At 33.5% G+C, this 23,013-nt stretch overlaps 1 pseudogene; it reads right to left on the bottom strand.

Moving 5' to 3' along the window:
* Positions 1 to 22,797, bottom strand: part of LOC115971288 — a 28,700-nt pseudogene extending 5,903 nt beyond the window's left edge.
* Positions 22,798 to 23,013: the final 216 nt, after the last annotated feature.

The following is a 23,013-nucleotide window of genomic DNA, read 5'->3' as shown; positions in this document are numbered from 1 at the left end:
GGATCAACACCAAACCTGTTCCAGCTCATTGAAACAGGTTATCTCCTCCCTTAGCTTCAAAAGAAAGCTAATAACTTAGCTTTAAAGCTAAGCCATCCCTTCCCCTATAAATAGAGAAGACCTCTTCCATTTTTTGGACCCCCAAATTCCCTCTAGAGAGCTAGTGAGAAAGCAGAAAAGAAAAGTTGTTGTGCAACCATTGTTCTTACTTTGGTTGTAGTTTAGTACTTCCTTATTTTCTCCCTAGCCCTTTAAGCGATCACTTCCCCCTTTTAATTTATGCTCTATACTGGTAAGTAGTAAATTATGTTCTTAACTTTCTACACATGCTTGAATAAATGCTTAACAAGTCATTATTTGTTTCTTTCATGATATGCTTGGATGAACATGCCTATATGTCTCATTGATATTCCTTTTACATGCTTAGATGAACACTTCTAAGCTAATACTCAATTTTCTCTTGAATGCTTAGATGAGCACTTCTAGGCTAAAACACAACTTTCTCTTCAACACTTAGATGAACATGTCTAGGTAGTTGTTTTACTTTTTAAATGCTTGAACAAACATGTCAAAGTATTTTGATTTTCTCTAGATAAACATGTCTAGGGATTTTCCTTTACTTCTTTTCATAATTGCTTGGATGATCAAATATGCTCAAATGTTTTATTTTTATTTGTTTCTCTTTGCAATTATGTTGATGACAAATAACATGACATTTTTTTTTTTTCCCTTTCACATGCTTAAATGAACATGTCTAGGCTAGGAATTCTTTGTTTACATTGATTTCTTGGATGAACATGCCATTACCTTCATGATTTCTTTACATTAAAATTGTTATCTAACAAATTTCACCTTCTGTTTCTCTTTATGTCAAATTCCCCTAACACTTATTTGTTTACAATTCCTGCAAATTAACATATTTATATGACATATTGTTTGTATTTGTTTGACATGACATGATCTTGGCCACCTTAACCTAAGAGACTAGTTTTACCGAGCGAGATGGGTGCTTAATCCCTTCCTATCTTGTAAATTAGCCTCCGAACCAAGATCAAGGGTTCTAGACTATGCTCTTGTATATGCAATTTTACATTTTTTAGAATGTAACTAGGAAATAAAGCAATGTAATTTACTTTTCTTAGATTATATCTAGGACAAAAAAGCATTGTAAATTTTTGTTACAAAATTGATGTAAATTGTCATACACATTAATACAACAGAAGTATTTTTTATATTAAAGGTTTTCTTATTTTTCCATTTAAGTTAAATAAGTGGCGACTTTATGTAAAACCCTCGATCTAGGAGGAGTGAGTACATTTTACAATATTACTATTTCAAATATAAAATATCTTAAACAACAATTAAAAATAATGACCTTTTTTTAATTTAACAATAATAATAACTTAGTTTGATTACTCAAACCACTATCAAAACTAAATATAAGTTAAAATAATATAACAAAAGTAGAAGATTTATAAACCTATACACGGCTACCAAAATATATTGTAGTCGGTAGATAGTACTATTGTCATTTACAAAAACTAAAAATAAAATAAAATTGTATAATGTGCAAGCTGTAAACCACAACAAAACTAATAGAAAGTTGTAGAAGATTCTAAAGTTAAAAACATAAACTGATAGACTATTTTTTAGACTAACACGCATATATGTCAAACATAAACATAGAGAAATAGATAGCTCTGCAGTCTGCACAACAAGGTTAGATCTTAGAAGCCTAAGTGGAGTCTGACTTTGGCTTAGGCAGTGATTGGGAGTGGAAAATCGATGAGTTGTAGAGGCAAATTAACAATTCCAAGTTATACGTTTTCTAAATAAATTGGGTTTTTCTTTTTGAGGGATAATATATGCTGTTTTGGGATTTGTTGAAATTTTTGTTGATGTTTGTATAATTTTGGACGGGGCATGGGCAACGAATGGGCTGGATTTTTTTTGGTAAAGGGTTTATATTAATTAATTTTAAAATTTGAGGGAGGTCCAATGGATTTAAAGAGAAGAGTAATTCTTCAAAATGAGTAACTAAACCCAGTCTTTATTTATCTTCAAAATTCGCCCGGGGGGGGGGGGGAATAAGTAAAATTATTGAGAATTTAAGATAATTTTTAGTTTGAATAGCATTATTATTAGAAATTTCAAAAAGTCAGGGGGGGCCATGGCCCCCCGGCCCCCTCTAGCTCCACCACATGTCATAGGACCGCCCTGAACTTGGAAAAAATAAATTTTGAAATATAGAATAATAGAATCTGGTTATTACAATTTTTCTAACATTATGACCACTTTATAGTTTAAAGTCTAAACTTACACAGATAAAAATTAATTTATTATGTGATTCAATAAATTAATATCACTAAAGATTTTTTGGGTTTTAAGTTTTTTGGATTTTGGGTTTTAAAATTTCAAGATTTTTTGGGTTGATATTCATGTACTGTGTGTACAGTGGGTGGGTTTAAGAATATTTTGTTAATAAAACTTAAAACTCAAAAAATCTAGATACTATAAATGCTCAAATTCATTTGATCAATAGGTGGGAACCGTAGGTTAGTGTTTTAGTGATAGTGTGTGGGCCATGTGGCTATGATGTGCTACAGTGATAATATGTTATAGGCAGTGTGATAGGCTAAGAATGTAATGACCTCTTAGGGTAAATTAACCAATTAATTAGCCAAGTTAATTAATTAGGTCAATTAATATGCAATACGCATGGTAGTATAAACAAATCACCAACTAAGTTAAATGAAACAGAAAAATAAATTTGACATGGTAATTTGTTTACAAATGGGGAAAATCTCCAAGGCAAAAATCCTACCGAGTGAATTTAAGGTCACCACTCTTGAGAATCCACTATTATCAAAACAAGCTGTTACAAGTAAAAGAATCCTAATTCCTTATACCAACCTACAATTGAACCCTTACCTCAATACACAATTGGACTTGTAATGTAGTGACAATCTTTCCTTTCAATGCACGACTTCCAGTTCGTGACTAACCAATTGATGCACGGATCCAAGTACGTGACTAACACACCAATTTGAGAAGGATGTTGGCTGCAAAGTTCTTCAGTTCATCAACACGATGAAGATCAAGAAGCTCTTTGGTTATAAATCCCTACGATGTACAAACGTAACAGCTTCTTCAAGAAAAAGATGAATTCGGACAAATTCTCTCCGATCATAATATGCTTGCAACAACAAGTGCAACAACTTTATGACGACCCTTAAAATAATCCTTATATATGTCTAGGGTCGTGAGAAAAGAAAACCTAAACACATAGCTTGGATATGTGTGAAAAACAATTCTGAAAAATTGATTTTTGTAATTCTCGATAGATACAGCTTTCGAGCTTCACATTTTAAATCTCGATATATACATCTGTCGAGCTATCTGTCGAATTTTAAAATACAGCACTTCTTCACTTGATTCTTAGACAGATTTGTATGACTTTAATACTTGAACTTTAACTTTTGTTCCTTGAAGTATTAAACATATCCTAGATCTATCCAATTATAAATAAAATGCATTTTGTCAAAGGATTAGTTAATTCTAAATGACATATGTTCTTAACATGATCTACATATGTCCTAACACAGTGCGTAGTGCAGTCAATAGTGTGTTATATTTTAAGATACATTGGGGTCTTTTTAATGCATTTTATTGACTTAAATTTTTTTTTCTTAATTAAAATATATAGATAAATGTTATATATATATATATATATATATATATTATATAAGTAGGGCATTTTTTTTATTTGGGGGTTTTAGGCAACTACATCGGTTACTTTTATAGTTCAGCCGTGTGGCATAGTCTCTCTTACCTTTTTAAAAGAATCAGGGTTTCCTTAGCCCATTGTTATAACTATTAAAAAAAAAAAAAATTTGTTTGCTTAACAGCAGGGTCATTTTAGGATAATTTATCTAACATTATTATTATACCAAGTTACAGAAAAATTTGCATGCGTACAGAACACCTTTATGGATAGGAACAATTTTAGGAGTTTGCTTGTATCCTGTCAAATTATCGAACCTTTTGCAGAGGTTTGCGTTTCTCTTTAGTATAAAGGCAGCAACAAATCTGAAAATAATTTAGGGGGAGGTCTGACCCTTGAGAAGAAATTCGAATCTAGTGAGCCAGCACATGTGAAAATGGAACCAAAGCACCTTAATTTGGTCTATGTAGTGCCATTGTTTGAAGATCCCAGGCTGCTATCCAACAAAGGGCTCTTTCTATCAGATGAAGGTCCTGGGCTGCCACAGAAAGAGTCCTCACTCAAATCTTCTTTTGCTTTTGCCCATATGACAGCATAAAACCCAATTGATAATATAATTGCTCCAATGATGCTGCAACATTAGTAAGAAAAGATGGGCAATGAATTGTGAAAAGATATAAATCCAAGGAAACTAACAGAAGTACTAGCTAATATCATTCTTCTTGATCAGAAATTTAATTTTCTGTTCTGTTGGAAGAACAAACGTGATTTTTAAATGAGAACACATTTTTCTAGAAATGTACTTAATTAGTATAGTTAATGTATGTATGAGTGTTAGGAGTGAATGCATGCATGTACCAATTACGTATGAAGGTTCTAGATAGACCTACTTTAGCCTATAAATATCCACATAGTCTTCTCACTAGTAGAAAGCCAAAAAAATTAGATTGAGTTATTTTTTAGTACTTCCAAAATATTTGAGTGTTCTAGTGTTCAAAAGGGGGGAAATGTATACCTCCCAAGATAGAGAGCATCACCAAGGAATATGAAACTCATAGCAGCTGCAATGGCTATTGACAATGGCTTGAAGATTGATACATACACAGGCCCCTTCAAGTGCAAACCCCATGTGTGAACAACAACGCCTAAGGAGAAACCAGTTCCCTGATATATGAAAGAATGAAAGTTTGACATTTTCAATAGCCAGATTATTATTTTGTAGTACACGTATCTTACCGAGAATATAATTGCGGCCAGTGCTATATCTGGCCTTAGTCTAAAAGCACTTCAGTTCCCTTCTGCTATTAAACATACTGGTGCAGATATAATTGTTGCAAACAAAGTATAAAAAGACCAGAGTGAACTCTGCTGGATATATCTTCATAAGTTGGCCCTGTAAAATGCCATAAAATTTAAATTTCGCTTATACATTTGTCTCTCTCGTTGAGTTTGCCACATCTCATGCTAAAACACTGAGATTTCAAAGAATTGCCTAAAAAAGTACCTGAACAATAAACCAGATTGAAGCTAGAAGAAACTCAACGGCAAGTAAAAGGCCGCCTATGACCCATTTGGTTTGGGATTGGGACGAGCCCAATGGAAAATGATGTGGAAGGGGTGGTGCTTCAGATGCGACCGATATGATTGTAGGGCCCTTGTAGAAAACTACTATTAATGCACCTAATAATTATACTAAAGTCCCCATGATTTTAGCTTGAGTTATTGAGCTTCTCAAAGCTAGAACTTCCATCCTTTTTTAAACACCCATAAAAGGAGAGGAAAGAATAAAATTTGGTGAGAGTAGCTACCCTTAAATGTATTCTACTTGGTGATTAAGAAATGAGTAATGTTGAATATCCATAATATTTTCATAACAAATTTTAGGTAGCAAGTTGTTACTAGAGGGAATTTGGGCCCAATTTTGACATCACTTTTTTACTCACCAATAACAATTTGCTATCTAAGAATTGTTGTAGATATAACATTATTTTAAAGTGCCTTAGGGAAAGGGAAATATCGAATTTACAAAGTGTAGACTAAATTTATAAAAGATGTGTTATAACCATTGTGCTGCATTTAGACAATCCTGCATTTGTAAGGAAGAGACGCACTAAATGTAAATTTTATCACAAAGTGAAAAAAAAGTTAAATATAGACTCAAAATAACACACCAAGCAGGACCATAAAAAATGTTAGGATTTAGATTTGTGTTGTCAAATCCTTCTATCAAATGTGTGTCAACTAGTATTGTAATTATTGTGAAAGCTCGAATTTGTGTGAAAACACAAAAGCTGTTTAGACCCCCAAATTAAAATTACGGTTCGGTTGATTTAACTTAACTTAAACTAAGTGCAGAATAGAGTAAATGCGAGTGAACAAACAATATAACTACTTTAAACCATAATCATCAAATCACAGCAGTAAAATGAAATCTAAAAGAGCAGGGAAGAAGAATGCACACATAAGATAACACACCGATGTATTATCAAAGAGGAAATCGAAGAACTCGGCGAAAAACCTCTCTGCCGACCTCTAAGTGGTAAATTGATCCACTAGAAAATAAGTTGAAGTACACGAATAACAAAAGACCCTCCAAGCCTAGTCTACCCCATGTACTTGAGCCCTCCAAGCTCCTGCTACCAACTGACTTGACGAAACCTTATCTTCTCTAGCTCTCCGGATCACGTAAATCAGCCCGATTGCATCCACTAAACAAATGGCTTCTTCCAATAGTGTTTGGGCTATCAATCTCTCACCGATTTGGATATGGAGAGGTAGGAGTTGAGGAAAACCACAATAGATTGTGTAGAGGATTGTGGGTATGACAATCTCTCACTCTCAAGGGTAATGGCTAGGGTTTTCTCTCTTAAAAGCATTCCTTTCAATATGTGGGTAATGTGGTTATATATAGTGTAGGTAGAGACCTGGTGTATCAGATATATATGACAAATTGGCAAAACAGAATGTTTTGCAAGTATCTCGCGAAACACTTGCGAAAACCAGCTATCACCATTTGTCATGACTCTTCGCATTCTAGTCATGTGCTAAGCACATGGCTTCATTTCGCGGGAAGTCTTCTCGCGAGTTACCCGCGAAAACTCCTTTGATCTTCAATGAGTCTTGAGTCTTCACACTCTCTCTCACACACAACCCATACAAAGAAATCCCACATATAATACAGGGTACATAAGATTGAATAGAATTACAATCAAATTTGACACGAAATTAAAGCCAACACAAATTAGTTGTAAATCACAACTTTACATATTGTATTTTTTTTCTTAGGTAAAGTGTTGAATTTGGAGCTGCTAGAAAATCTCAAGTTGAAGAAGGCTCACTTGAGTAAACTCATTTAGTTTGCTCAAAAGATCATTAAAATGAAGCAGAGACTTCTCTTGATCCTTGCTTGACCAAGGCTATAGATTTTGCAATCATAACTACTCGAAGACTGTTTTAACCTAATTTTTACCCATCTTTAAATACTCTTTGATTCACAACCTTTGTGAATAAGGTAGTTGTGGAAGAAACATTTAAGAAAGCCTTTTCTTCCTTGAACCTAAATAGAAAATCCTTAATTCCCTACGCTTTTACACCCATAGAGCCTTAATTGGTTTACATCAAAACCATAGAAGTTGTTAACTCTTGTCTATGAGTTTACTATCGTACCAAAGTTCTGAATTTGTGCAAATGAGTTCATTCATGGTGAAGATTGCGTTGAAGAGATCTAAAATTCTAGATCCTCTATGGTGGGAGGCAAATGGATCGTTTACTTATATTGAGTTTGAATGCAAAGGTTTTGTCAATAGAGATTGTTGTGACTTTTATTTATTTATTTAATTTATAGCGGTTATCCCTGGAGTGGTTTTTTTTTTTTTTTTGAAAAGTTCTTCAAACATTTTCCACTTTGCCACAAGTCTTTGTGTTGATTTTCTATTTTTATTTTCCTATTTTTGGATTGTGGTATTCATATATGATTACTTCTAGGGTATAAATGGGTCGGGTTAAATGGTTTTTTTAGATCAACCCAAGCTTGTTGAGTTGAGAAATTCCCAACACGCATCAAATGTGTGGAAACCAACCCAACCCATGTTGTCGAGTTGAGTTGGGTTGGTGGGTTGTGCATACATATTTCACGGCTCATAAAAAATTAGACTTTCATTAACTATCTAATTACTTTTTAAATAAGTTATTACAAATCACATAATATGCCTAAATTATATTGTAAATTTCCAATTCATGAAAGCCAATTCTTAAAATACCAAAATAAGTCAAACTAAAATTTTAAAATAAAAGTAATAAAATAAACTTATATATATATGGTGGGTTGGATTAGTTCAAATGAGTTGAAAAGCCTGTCAACATGAACCCAACCCAACTTGAGACCTAAAAATAAAATTCCAACCCAACTTAACCTACCTATTGATGAAATCCAACTCAAGATGTCAGGTTGAATTGGGTTTGGTCAGTTTTATTAGATTGGTTGATTGAATGCACACCCTTAATAACTTCATCATTGTGTTCGGTAAACTCTCATCAATTAAATTAGTTCAAGTGATAATTAATTTGATAATTAGATCAATGGGGTGATTTTTATATTTCTCAAAAAATTTGACTTCTTGCACCATTGATATCTTTTTAAGACCTTTGTCCATTTTGAAATTATAAATTTATACCATAAACTGACATTTAATCAACCATCTACATTGTCCAAATACGATAAAAAACCAGCCAATATATTATATTATTCCTTTAGCTTTCTTAAGCAAGAGATATTTGTCGTCGTTAAAACCTTATGATTAAACAATTCTTATATATTTTTTAAATCTTAGTTTAAATTAGATTATTGTGGGTGAACACCAATCCCACATCATCACTAGGTGGTAGGGAGGAATGGTGGATGATGAATGAAGGTTTATAAGTGTTTAATATATTGTAAGATTCAATTAGCTTAATTAATAAAGTTATATAGAACCGGCTGAAAAAATAAAAATATAGTGATACAACTACATGAGAATAAAAAATAAAGGAAAACATTAAAGGCTTACGAGTTTTACTACATTAAGTTTACAAGATTCCATATTGGAAGGAGACTCGGAAATTGTCATCAACTCTCTTTGAAAATGTGACATGTTTCACTTTGCTTTTGGTCATCTCATTAAGGATACTCTATTCTATGTAAACTCCTTGAGGAGCACTAGTTTTTCCCATACCTATAGGAAAGGCAATTTTGTATCTTAGTAAAGAAAGCTAGATTTAGTTTTGCTTTAATTGTCTAGATGCATGGAGTCTGTTCGACCAAATATCAATACTTTTGTTTTGGCTTACAAGCCTTCTTCTTAATCAATAAAGCCTAACCGAATGGATTCTCTAAAAAAAAAAATTTGATGTGATAATGAATATGATACATCAGTTTATCATTTTATAAGCTTAATATAATAAAACTTGTATTAAAATGTTAACGTTAGATTTGTTCCCTAAAATCTTTTGAAACTCTATTTTTATAATTTCAATTTTTAACTTAGAAGTAATCTTTCTTAAAAATTGATAATGAAGTCGTTACAAAAATAGATGGAATGAAAAATAAATAATAAAGAAATAAAGTGATGTTAGTAATAATCTATATATATATATATATATATATATATATATAACCGAAACTTTTGAAGCTCCCACAATTTTCCACGTAAGCATTTAATTTAATTTTTTCTATTTTTAAAATTTGATTTAAAAAGAAATCTAATTTCTGCCCACCAAATACATGTTAGAAAACCCAATGCCTCTTTAAAACCAAAAAACTAAAAATTCTCTCCTCTTTCTCACACACTAACATCTCCTTCCCCTAAACCTAAAACTCACCCTTTCCTTCCTCCAAAATCAAAACCCAAAACTCAGATTCTCCCACTGTCGCCGTCGCCACCACAAATTGCCGCCACCACGTATTGCCGCCCTTCACGTCTCTCACAACTTTTAATGTCAGATGAGTAAAAATTTGAAGTTAGAGTTCCAAATTTCATCAAATTAAAGATTCTAATTTGTTTATAAATTGTCTAAGATTAGGTTTGCTATCAAATTCGATGTTGGCTTCGTTGAACCTAGGGAATCCGTTTGTTTGCTGAGAAAAAAGAAAAGGTGAAAGTGAATAGCAACTAAGAAACTTAATTTTTTTTTTTTTAATTTACTTTTTCACAGTTCTTGAAAGCTACTACGAAGATAGAAGAAATCTCTTCTAAGTTGCACTTTTCACACTTGCTTATTCTCTATTTTTCTTTCCCCTATTTGCTTATATTTGATTATCATCTGTTTGCTCGCTGAGAAAATGGAAAACAATATTTTAGTCTCTGTGATTTTGCTTTTAATTACTCAATTGCGTTAAGTTTCTTTTAATTTAATTTTTTAATTTATATTCAGGAAGACATGGTAGAGACTAAAACCTTTGAAAATTGATGGCGATGATCATAGTGAGAATTATACCATCAAAAAACGTAGAAGTATTATAGGATTAGAATTTTCTATATATGTATGTGCGCGTGTGAAAGCAGGGATGAAATTTATGGAGTTGTGAAAGTGAGATTATAAAGTTTATTCTTCATGATAGTTACTTTGAATTCTGGATGTGAATTGTAGAAGATTATAAAATATTTAGTTTGGAATCGTTTTAACTATATATTACTTTTTCTTGCTATCTTTTTGGGTTATTATATTGCTTGATTGAATACAGAGGGAATTGGTGGAAATATAATAGAAAAAAATAATATAAATTAAAAACTGAAAATTGAAAACTATATTAGTTTATTCATTATTTTTACATTGATTATCATACTGGAGCGCACTCAATATAACTTTGGATATTGAGTTGCAAATTTTTAGATGTATAAAAATACCTCTGCCTTGCGTTATATACTAATTCTTGCGTGGCTAAGAAATTAGATAAATAAGTTTCATTGTTAATTCTACATGGGCTTCGTCTCTTGGCATTTTAAAGAATGGTGAGTGATGTTTTTATTTTAATTTTAGGTTTTCCCCCTTACCTATTCTCTTTATTTGGAGTAAATTTGTGGTTTTTTTAAAAAAAAAAAAAAACCAAAGGAGCCTTACATTATTATTGTTAATTGAGAGCCTTAATAAGGAGCAGAGAGAGTCAGAGAGGAAGAGAAAAATCTAAAGGACTTTATAATCAAACCAAAACTTCTCCGAAAACATTACCAGTAAGTTTTTAATTTTGTTCTATTGCTTTTGGCTGTTAAGTATGATTTAGGGTTACGTTTGGGAGTGTTTCTTTTGAATGATTAGCATAGATTGATGGGTTTGGAACCAGTATTAGGGTTTGCTAATTTCAATTATTAGCTGCATTGCTCTCTCTTTAATAATCAAATTATTGCTCTCTCTTTCATAGCAATTGAGGGGGTTGCTAATTGCAGTAGCATGGTTTTGTCCTCAATTTCTTGGTTATGATTTTCCATCCTTTTTTTGTTAATAGGCAGGATGTGGTGTCATTGCCGAATGGTGTATTTGCCCATGTCTTATTTATATGGTGATAGTTTTTAGACCCCTTAAACAATTGATTTAACCTAGGTAATTAGCCAAGTTGTTACTTAGTCCAATTAAACAATTCTAGGTTATCAAAATATCAAAGATCAATCATGCAAAGCAGCGGAAAATAAATAACACAAGATATGATCACCCAGGAAACCAAACCGGTAAAAACCTAGGGAGGATTTGACCTAGCTATCCTCAAGATAAACTTGAATCCACTATCTTGAAAGAATCAAAGTTCATACAATAAGACTTACAAGCCCCCACGCTCGACTTCTTATTGCTACCAACCAGTAGAACTTACTAACACGACCATGTGCAAGCTCCGAATCCACAGACTCCTTCTTTCTTGGATTCACCACCAGATACAAGCACACCCGCTTGTGTTTTCTTTAAACTTCAATGGCAGCAACTGAATTGATCATCAAGGCGTAGATAAATCTTCTCCTTGAAAACCCTAAGTTTGTGTAAAGGAAAGCTCCTCTAGATCTCACAAGAGATTTACACAAACCGCAATTATGAGCAATACTAACACGTGGCTAGGGTTTGCCTTTTATATTTAGGATAAATAAGAAACCCTAAAAACGTTTTAAAACAACTAGGGCTGAGTTGGAAAAATCTGCAGAAAAAACATTCTGCCCGAGTTTCGATCAATCGAACTTGTCTTTCGATCGATCGAGCCATGCCGAAAGGCACAATACTTTCCTACTTTAACTCGATTCCAACTTTACATAAACGCATAACTTTGAGCTAGACTAAAACACTTCTAAACACATTGTTTTGATCATGGTTTGCCAACAATACAAATTAGAGTTCTAAATACATAAAATCCTAAGACTTTAGAACCTAACAAACTCCCCCTTTGGCAATCCGTGACAAAACACAACTAGAAGCTCAAAGTTTACAAAATAAAAAGCCGTTTACAAAATAAAAAGCCCTTTACAAAATAATGCTCATAAAACAAATTCAATCCTAACTACTATCCATCAGTTGCAAGTGTAGACAGCAGCTCAATTGAATCAACCTGTATATTTCCTGAAACACTAAACAAAATGCATAACCGCATGTGTGGAAACAATACAAGTAAACAAATTAACTTCTTGATTTCAAACAACACACAAATAAAGACATATATCAATGAATAACTCATAAATATAAATCGATAAGCAGTTTGAAATAAGAAACATATAAAGTACCAACAAAACATAAAACTCCCCCTAACATGAATATCCCATCAAAAACATGGTAAGAGCTAAAAATGTAAAGTACAAAGTGAATCACCTAGATACAATCTAAACTCCACAAGCTCCAACCAAAAACATATACTCCCCCTGAAAGCAAAAACTCTACAAAATACTCCCCCTTTTTTTGACGGAATGCCAAAGGGCAAACAGAATCCATCATTAAAAGGGAGGTGGTCTAAACTGCGCTAACTCCGCACGCAAGGCACAGATCTCATCGAGCATGTCCACCAAAATCTGTCCATGAGCCGCTTGAACGGTCAAGACATGATCCAACGTACGACGAATGTCTGAAACATCCGAAGCAGTTGGTGGAGGAACATCATCATCAGCAGCAACACCTGATGTCTTAGCAGCATCAACACCTGTAGAAGAGGGAGGAGGGGGAACACCACTAGATAACGCACCTCTAGGACGTGAAGGAGAAACTCACAAGTGAGTAGCCCTCTGACGAAGAAAGGTGGCACCTATGGGAGCAACAACATGAACAAGCTCACCAGACGGAAAACCATATAGATCTAAAAAAAGCAAAATCCTATGAATGAAAATAGGATGAATAAGCGCATGCCCTACGACAGAACTCCTATGAACCTCGTTTAAAGAACGAAGGAATAAGTGAGGAAAACTAATAGACGCTCCAGAAACAAAGGCATACAAAAACACACATCGCTCTAAAGGGATGGTGTGGAAATGAGAAATAGGCCACAATGAATGACACGCTATCCTAAAGAAAAGATAGGCCATCTCGGTAAGCTCAGTGGACGTGATCCGAGGATCAGAACCCCACTAGATAGATAACCCAGTGATGTATGACATAACTACATCTAATGAGGGTGACTCATCATAGGGATAGTTAGGCTCCCGAACAACCGGAACCCCAAGAGCCTCAGCCACTACCCGAGGGGTAATAGTGAACTCAACACCTCGTATCCAACTCCTAACAAGGGTGTTAGAATCATAGACGTGGCAAGAGAGGTTCGAGAAGAACTCTTTAATTAGGGTGGTCGGGGGTGGATGATCTATCTCTAAGAGAGACAACCAACCTCTAGACTCAAAATTGGCCCTAATAGCCGGATCAAGCTCATCTAAGACTACAACTCGCTCAGCCCAAATCTTACGCTTACAGTTCAAATTCTCAAAGGCCTCTTTGAACTTATCATTCCTAAACTCCTCAACCCTAGAGGGAGACACAGAGGAAGTGGAAGGGGTCCTATTGGCTCTAGTTTTCCTAGGCATGGTGCTAAGATAAGGACCAAAACACAGAGCAAAAGAACAAAACACAAAACCAAGGGCAGATTGCAAGTTAGCACAAAAAAAATATAGAATTAAAATCTATATGATGCATGACAAATTTAAATGGTATGATGCATGTTCTAATGTAGTGAATTAAGTCCAAAAAGTTCAAATTCACAAAATTGGCTTTGAACATTGAGGTATTAACACAAAAACCCCAAAATTTGGAAAACCACTTGATCAATTTGAATAATATTGATGAATTGATCATCACACATGATAGAATTCAAAAAATAATGACTAATACATCAATTTGACAAGCCAATTTCATCAATTTAACCCAATTAGACAAAATCCCTAATTCAGAACAATTTCAAACCCTAGAAATTCCAATTTTCCAAAAACCACAAAATTGATCAAATTAAACTACAAGAATCATCATTATAGCATCCTAGAACAAAAACCCATTGATCAATTTCACCAAAACAGGTTTGAATCATCAAAAACCCCAACATATTGAAAGTGCCGAAAATACCGACAACAATGCATGAAAAATGCATGAAAACATGAAATAAAATGCAAAAGGAAGGGCAAAAGAGACTTACCGGCCTTCAAGGACAAAAACCTTGCAAAAAACTTGGAGGAAAACGACAAAAAATCGATGGTGGAGCCTTAGCTAAGTCGGAGAGAGAGGAAAGTTTGAAAAACTTTTTGAAAAAGTGTCTTTGAAAAGTCCAATTTGACTTTTTAAAAAACATGTTTCACGAGTTTTGATCGATCGAAAAACAGCCTCGATCGATCGAAACAGACAGAGACCCTATTAAAAAGATTTGAAAAGAGTTCGATTGATCGAAAAATAGTTTCGATCGATCAAAACAGATAGAGGCTCTCTCGTACAAATTTAAAAATTTTCGATTGATCGAAAAACAGAATGGATCGATCGAAATGGGCAGAGGCTTACCAAACTTGAGGAAAAACACAGTTTTTTTGAAAAACATTTAGAATCAACTCAAAGCATTGAAATTTAAGAACAAAAAGCATGAGTATGTGATGATATGATTTTCAAAACAAGAATTTTAAGCCCAAATTCCCAAAAACAAAATTTCTTTCATTCTCCACAAATTTTCAAGCAACAAATTAATTTTGCACAAAATTCAAGGTATTTGCAAAACTTGGTTGGTCAGACCATAAACACACACAATAACATGTACAAAGTTTAGCAAAGAGTAACTCGTGTAGTGTGTGCAATTAGCAAAAACTTGAGATACATGTGAGGTGATATGTGAATAGCAATCAATCACAAAGTCTACAAAATTCATCACAAAAAATTTAAAAGAGACTATCACCTAAAGAGTTACATCATATAACTTCCACATCTCCTAGATCATAAGCTTGCAATCATGTAAGTTTCTTGTATTTATGCCTCATAATATACATACTAATTTTAAGTCATGTGAGTTTGGCATCAAGCCTAATAGTACACATCAATTTTAAGTATTAAGCAATTTAAATCGAGGCTTCACCTTATGTTCTTTTTGTGCATGTGCAATACTTTCTCGAATACAAGATCTTATAATATGCACTAAGGTGTTCATGATTGGCTAGTGAACAGTGGTGAGATGGTTATTTATGCTTTTCTTTAAAAGTTCAAGTCAAACATTTAAAAACATGTGACTTCAAGATTAAGACAGAATAATCAAAAACCATAAACATCTTTTCCACACAACATGCACTACAAAGCTTCAACTAGTAAAGTGTAATAAGTAAGCTCATCAAAGCTAAACAAGGTACAAAAGACATGTTATGTGAAAATAAATTGATCAACCTTGTTCTCAAAAACCAAAAAGAATAGTACAAAACAAAATTTGCTTCCTTTTTCTTCCTTTTTTTTTTTATTATTATTATAAAAAAAAACACCTAGAATGAAATGCATGAATGTTATGCAATGCAAATCCTAGAAAAACAAAAAAACAAAAACAAAACCAAAGAACAATGGTCACAAAGGGTAGAGCAATGAAGCACAAGGACCATGTCAAAAAGACTCAGTTAGTTCGAGTCTTTTGCATCCAAAACCTTTTAGATGCACCATGAGCATTGGAGTTCTTATTCGCATGAGAATGATTACCAACTCCAGGATTGGAATAAAGGTTTAAAACCTTTACCAAATCACCAATAAGTACCATAGGATCAAGTGCTTGAGGCACATGTACTTTTGGTTTGTTTGCTCTCTTTGCAGCTTGCAGCTTGTAACAGTTTGGACGAATGTGTCCAGACTTTCCACAAAAGTGACAAACCCATGCAGGCTTATCATGTTTCTTGTCCTTAGATAGGGTAGGCTTCTTAGACTTAGACTCTTTCAGATCAATCCTAATCTTCCTAGATGATGAACCTTCTAAGGGTTTAACAACCTCACTCACAGGGGGTTTGACAGTTTCACTTACTATCTCACTCATGAAAGGTTCAGAAGAAGAAGATGAAGGAACAAACTTTGTGGAATGGGGAGCAGACACAGAGATGCTTTCAATATAACCTAATCCAGTTTTGTCAGAAGAAGCCTTTTGAACACTCAGCATTTGATCAAGTTTAGAACTAGCAGATCTAGCAACAGATAAATCAAGTTCCAAATATTTAACTTTATCGAGCAAAAGCATGTTTTCAGTTTTCACATCGTTCAAAAGTTCATTAGCATCAAACAGTTTAACAAGCAAATTCTTCTTTTCAAGCTCAAGAGATTCAATTTTCTTCAGGCCAAGTTCAACATTCATAGCATCCTTTGCAGCAACTTTGCAAAGTTTATTATAGGCCTCTTGAAGATCTGCATCTTCAGAGAGTTCCCTATCAGAAGGGTTCTTTTCAACAGATATGCTCTCATCGACTATAGCAGTAGCGGTGAAAGTAATGAAGTTTCCATCCTCATCACAATCAGACTCATTATCAAAAATTTCACCATCACTAAGAGTTAAAGCCATAGCCTTACCCTTAGACTTCAAATAAGTAGGACATTCAGATTTCATGTGTCCATACCCTTAACATCCAAAACACTGAAAGCCCAAGGAATTATTGGAAGATTGATCTACTTTTTCTCTAGGTTTATCATTGTTGTTAACCTTAGTGGGATCATGCTTCCTAAAATTTCTAGGTTCAGCAGTGTTTGTGCCTCTTACCTTTCTATTATTATTCCTGAGAAAGTTTCTAAAGTTCTTGGCAAGGTAGGCAATCTCTGTAGCAGAGAGCTCATCATCAAATCCACCACCTTTAACATCATCAACTGACTTAAAAGCCATTGATTTGGATTTGGTAGTTTTGGGTAGATCCAACTCATAAGATTGAAGAGATCCTACAAGTTCATTAACAGGGATGGAGTCCACATCCTTGCTTTCAGTAATGGTAGTCACCTTGGGTCTAAAGTTTTCAGTTAAAGATCTAAGAATCTTTCTAACAATTTTAGGTTGATCATAGATTTCACCCAAGTTAAAAGCAGAATTAACAATATCATTCAATTCAGCATAGAATTCATCAAAAGATTCATCATCAGACATCCTAATGCTTTCAAATTTAGAAGTCAATTGCTGCAATTTATTAATTTTGACAACCTTTGTGCCTTCATGCACAGTTTGGAGGATATTCCAAGCAGTATGAGCAACCTTAACATTAGAGATTCTCTTAAATTCCTCCATAGAAACAGCGTTAAAGATCGCATTCATAGCCTTGTTATTAAACGCAGTTGCTTCTTTTTGAGAAGTTTCCCACTCATTAACAGGAGTTATGGGCTTCTCCCATCCGTATTCAACGGAGTTCCACACTCTCTCATCAATGGATTTCAGGAATGCTTTCATTCTTACTTTCCAATAGGCATAATTATTCCCATCAAAGTGAGGAGGAATAACTAGAGAGTGTCCGTGTTCCATGACAACAGGGGTCAAGGATCAGCTCAGTGATCAAAGGATCAACAACAAAATAGCTACCCGCTCTGATACCACTTGATAGTTTTTAGACCCCTTAAACAATTGATTTAACCTAAGTAATTAGCCAAGTTGTTACTTAGTCCAATTAAACAAGTCTAGGTTATCACAATATCAAAGATCAAATCATGCAAAGCAGCGGAAAATAAATAATACAAGATATGATCACCCAAGAAACCAAACCGGTAAAAACCTGGGGAGGATTTGACCTAGCTATCCTCAAGGTAAACTTGAATCCACTATCTTGAAAGAATCAAAGTTCATACAATAAGACTTACAAGCCCCCACGCTCGACTTCTTATTGCTACCAACCAGTAAAACTTACTGACACGACCACGTGCAAGCTCCGAATCCACGGACTCCTTCTTTTTTGGATTCACCACCAGATACAAGCACACCCGCTTGTGTTTTCTTTAAGCTTCCATGGCAGCAGCTGAATTGATCATCAAGGCATAGATAAATATTCTCCTTGAAAACCCTAAGTTTGTGTAAAGGAAAGCTCCTCTAGATCTCACAAGAGATTTACACAAACCGCAATTATGAGTAACACTAAAACGTTGCTAGGGTTTGCCTTTTATACTTAGGACAAATAAGAAACCCTAAAAACGTTTTAAAACAACTAGGACTGAGTTGGAAAAATCTGCAGAAAAAACATTTTGCCCGAGCTTCGATCAATCGAGCCAGGCCGAAAGGCACAATGCTTTCCTGCTTTAACTCGATTCCAACTTTACATAAACGCACAACTTTGAGCTAGATTAAAACACTTCTAAACACATTGTTTTGATCATGGTTTGCCAACAATACAAATTAAAGTTCTAAATACATAAAATCCTAAGACTTTAGAACCTAACATATGGGAAAGATTTGTCAGTCCTATCTTGTCCATAATCCAATCTTTGAGAAAGGAGCTTTATATGGTTCCCCATCATGAGTTTTTTCTCCTTTACGCTATCTACATTTAACTTTTACCCTTCCATACTATAATATTTTTTATTCTTTTTTCAAACTCTTGCTGTTGCACGAAAAAATAATTCAAATAATAGGTTTCATACTTCAAAATAGGAAGCACAGATACTTCAAAATAGTTGCTGTATTGGATTAATTGATATTGTATAAGTAATAATGATTGCCTGAAGATTTAGAATTGTAATAAGATTTTAATCAATATTGCAGAGTTTGGTCAGGCTCCCAAGAGTCAACTTCAAACCCAATGGATGTTTTTTATAGAGGTGTTGAAATAGAGATTTTGACAGGTACAATCTCTTCCACTCCAATATGAATTGCCCATAATATTTTGTATCTATAAATATTCTTCTCTTGACTTCAACTCAAACTTTTCTCATAAACAATACTTTACTTTTGTTAGTGGGAAAGAAAGAAAAAACAATCCAGTAATCCAATCTGTTCTGTGTTAGACAGCACCTTTAAGATAAAATACTTGACTGTTTTATTCTTATTACATAATCTTGTTAGATTTTTAGACCCCTTAAAAACACAATCAGATTAACCTAGGTAATTAGCCAAGTGATTACTTAGTCAAATTAACAAATCTAGGTTAACACAAATATATCATATCAATGTATAGCAGCGGAAAATAAAAACACAACAATATGATAACCCAGGAAAACCAAACGAGTAAAAAACCTGGGGAGGATTTAACCTAGGGAGGATTTAACCTAACTATCCTCAAGGTAAAAAGCAAATCCACTAGAAAGAATCGAAATTTATACAATAAGACTTACAAGCCCCCACGCTCGACTTCTTATTGCTACCCACCAGTAAAACTTACTGACACGACCACGTGCAAGCTTCGAATTCACGGACTCCTTCTTTCTTTGGCATTTGCAAAACACAAACACCCCCGTTCGTAACTTTGAGATCCCACTCAAAGGTTTTGCAACACAAACTCTCCTGTTTGTGACTCCAAGACCACCCTTGAAGGTTTAGATCATCAACACCTTTGATGACTAGAGAAGACAGCAACTTCTACAATACCGGATCTTGAGATTTTTCAAGGAATAGCACCGGTAGAAGACATAAGAGAGTTTTTTAGGAACAAAACCCTAAATACAAAAGAGGCACACTCTTTTCTCTCTGAAAAGCCACATAAAAACGTACTTAGGGTTTCCTTTATATACTGGGAGAAGTAGATTAGAAACCCTAATCCTAAATGGGCTTGAATTGCTGTTTGGGCTTAATTAAAATTCTGCAGATACGACTTTCGATCGATCGAGCCTATCTTTCGATCGATCGAACTAGACAGATTATGAAATCTTCTTCCTGCAGCTTGTATGTTCTTGAATCTTGACTTGAATCACATTGAGCATTGCCTAATAAAACTTATAGACTCTAAAATCTATATCTAGACAAGTTTGTGTTCATGATTTGTCAATTGTTCTAAACATTTAGAACCTAACAAATCTAAATCTAAATTCCCAAATTTTTGAATTTTTACAAAAATTTATGTTCTTTTTCACTCATTTTTATTGTGTCCATGCTTTAATTTAAAAGATATTGCAAAGGTGGAGATGGAGTATAAGTATGAGGACTTAGCTAAAGCCCCTCAAGGCTTTGGAAACAGTTATTATATCTTTCTTCTCTTTTTGTTTGTTTGTCTAATTCTTTGACTAAATTGAAAATAAACAGTTAAGTTCTTTTGCAATCTAACATTTTAATCTATTTAGATTTTTATCATTTTGGGTGTGTTACTGATAATTGATATATGAGCTGATTTGTTTGGTTTGTTATCTGCTCATCCAATAACACCCTTGATTATTTAGGTTATTGGTTTTGATTAAGGTTGATAGGAGGGCAAAATCGAAGACATCTACAATCCCACTTACAAAAGAAGGCAAATACGCCCTCAGGAACAATCTTCTACTGAACTTATACCTCTCATCATGTATTGTAGATTTACTAAGTAAGTTGACAGAAATCCCTAGAAAATAGATATCAAGGAAAATCGAATATTTACCTTATATTTTTTGTGCATATGGGTTCGATAAGAGTCTTGCTTTTGTCATTGTGTTAGTCTGTGGGACAAACAATGTGACACCTAATTGAAAAGGTTACTAAAACAAACATTTCCCTGCATTTATTAACCATAACCCATATACTTCAATAATTATATGTATTATTGAATTTTGGTTTGTGTATGTAATTCAAATTTGAGAAAAATTTTAGTTAAATTAAAGTAACCATTTTAGTATTACATTATTATTGAGAACATAAAAAATGGTTAGTGAGGAAGAACATTTATAAATATACTACAAGTTGAAAATTTATATGCTTGCAAATAACATTTACAAATAGACAGACACAGTAATGTTTTGCAATGTTGAGGCTGAATTGCATGAAATAGAGATTGAGTCTATTGATGGAACTAGAGAAGTAGAGGGAAGCAGAAGAATGCACATTATAATGGTTAGCACTTTCTAATGTTCACAGCCACTGTTATATAAGCATATAAATCTTTTTGAAGCCAAAATTTAATGGTGGTTCTTGCTTAGCAATTCTTTTGTTGATGTAAGTAGTGAAGATCAAAACCTTATAGAAACGAAGTAATTTGAGACACATATAATTAAATGATATAATAGTTCTCAACTCTATATTTCTTTGAGCATTTAGATCAATGAAAATTTCGTATCTTTGTTGTGTATTGAGGTAGCACCATGAAAGGTTAATTAGCAAATACAAGATTCTCTTTCTATGAAACATGTTTCTCCAACTTAGTTAGCCTAATTTGTTTATTGATTAATTTAAACCCTTTTCTTTCTTCCTTTTTTTTTTTTTTTTTTTTTTTTTTTGTTTTTTTTTTTTTTTTTTTTTTTTTTTTTTTGTCGTTTAGAACTATTTGATCATTTTTGGCAAAAGCACTTTAGCCATCAGATGCTTTTGTGATTCAAAATGCTTTAAAACAATTGGGCTCTAGGTGATATAGAGGCATTTACCCCACTTGGTATATACGATTGGATACAAGTTTCTGTATTGGTTAACAACTTTAGGATGCTCACTGTAAAAAAAATAAAATAAAAGTTTTGTGAAACGGGTCACCATCAAATGTAGTGCAGTGCAAAAGAAGAGAAAAGAGAACATCATTCTACACAAGTTGGGAAAGTTGACATTCATCATGCATCCTGCAATGGAATAATTTATCTCTTTCCTCTATCATAGATTGTTTTATTAAAAAGATGAAAACAACCTGTTTGTTATGCAAACAAATGTGCAAGATAACATAGATTATATTGGTAGTTAATGGTAGATTTAATTGCAGTTGAGCATTGTGTGAAGTTATCACCATAGCATTTTTTTATAGCCAAGTTATAATAGAAAAAAAAAAATTATATTTTTTATTTAACTATCTTGTGTATTGCATGGGTTAGCGACTAGTTTTATATAAAAATCAAAGACAAATTTCTACTATAATTTGTGAAAAATATTAGGTCTCTATGATAAAAAAATAAAATAAAAATAAAAAATTATAAAAAATAAAAAAAATTATAAAAAAAAAAAAGCTTAGAAAGAAAATAAACCTGAAAATGACTGCAAGTATGAACGTAAAAGCCGGAATGAAGTTGCTGACCGCTGAAGCTAGAGTCCGAGAACTGTATTCTATACCTATATATCCAGATAACCAAGCTACAAACCTGCCCTCCGGCCCAACATAAATCCTATATCATGTTCAAATCTCAAATTGTCAAAATCAAATTGCAAAAGCATTTTTGATTTTTGGGTAATATTCTTGTACATACCCAACCCAATCACTCCAAGTAGGAAAATTCTATAGAGGAGAGACAACTTGAATTTAGGAAGCCCTGTTGTTCTACATGTATGAAATATATAGCCTTTTGTCAAATAATAATTATTATTTTTCTTTGGGGGTATGATATAGAAAAGCAGGTTAAGAGAAATACCAACGAAAGATGAAGACCAAGGGAAGAAGAACAAGAGTAGCAATGGCAAAGGAATAGAAAGCAAAGACGTGGTAGCTCAACCCTTTCAAAGTTGCTGCTTTATATAAGGAGTTTATGCCGACGTTAGTGCATTCTACTGCAACCATGGCTGAAAATGGAAGAACATCCTTGTACCAATAACTACTTGCCATCTCTTTCTCTCTCTCTCAATGATTTCTATGTATCTTAAATAGAGCCCTCCAAGAAACATCTTTGGTTTTGCTTTCAATTAATGAATAGCTAGATTGTGACATATTCAATCGTTTTATTTCGGTTGGTGATGGTCATTTATTTAAGTTATGGGTGCTGTACAGTACGTGTTAACGTGGTATAAATAAGTTTAAAATATTCATGCGTTTTGGGATATG

This window comes from Quercus lobata, chromosome 2 (assembly GCF_001633185.2).
Source record: "Quercus lobata isolate SW786 chromosome 2, ValleyOak3.0 Primary Assembly, whole genome shotgun sequence".
NCBI lineage: Eukaryota > Viridiplantae > Streptophyta > Magnoliopsida > Fagales > Fagaceae > Quercus > Quercus lobata.
This window is presented reverse-complemented; position numbering and strand designations above follow the sequence as displayed.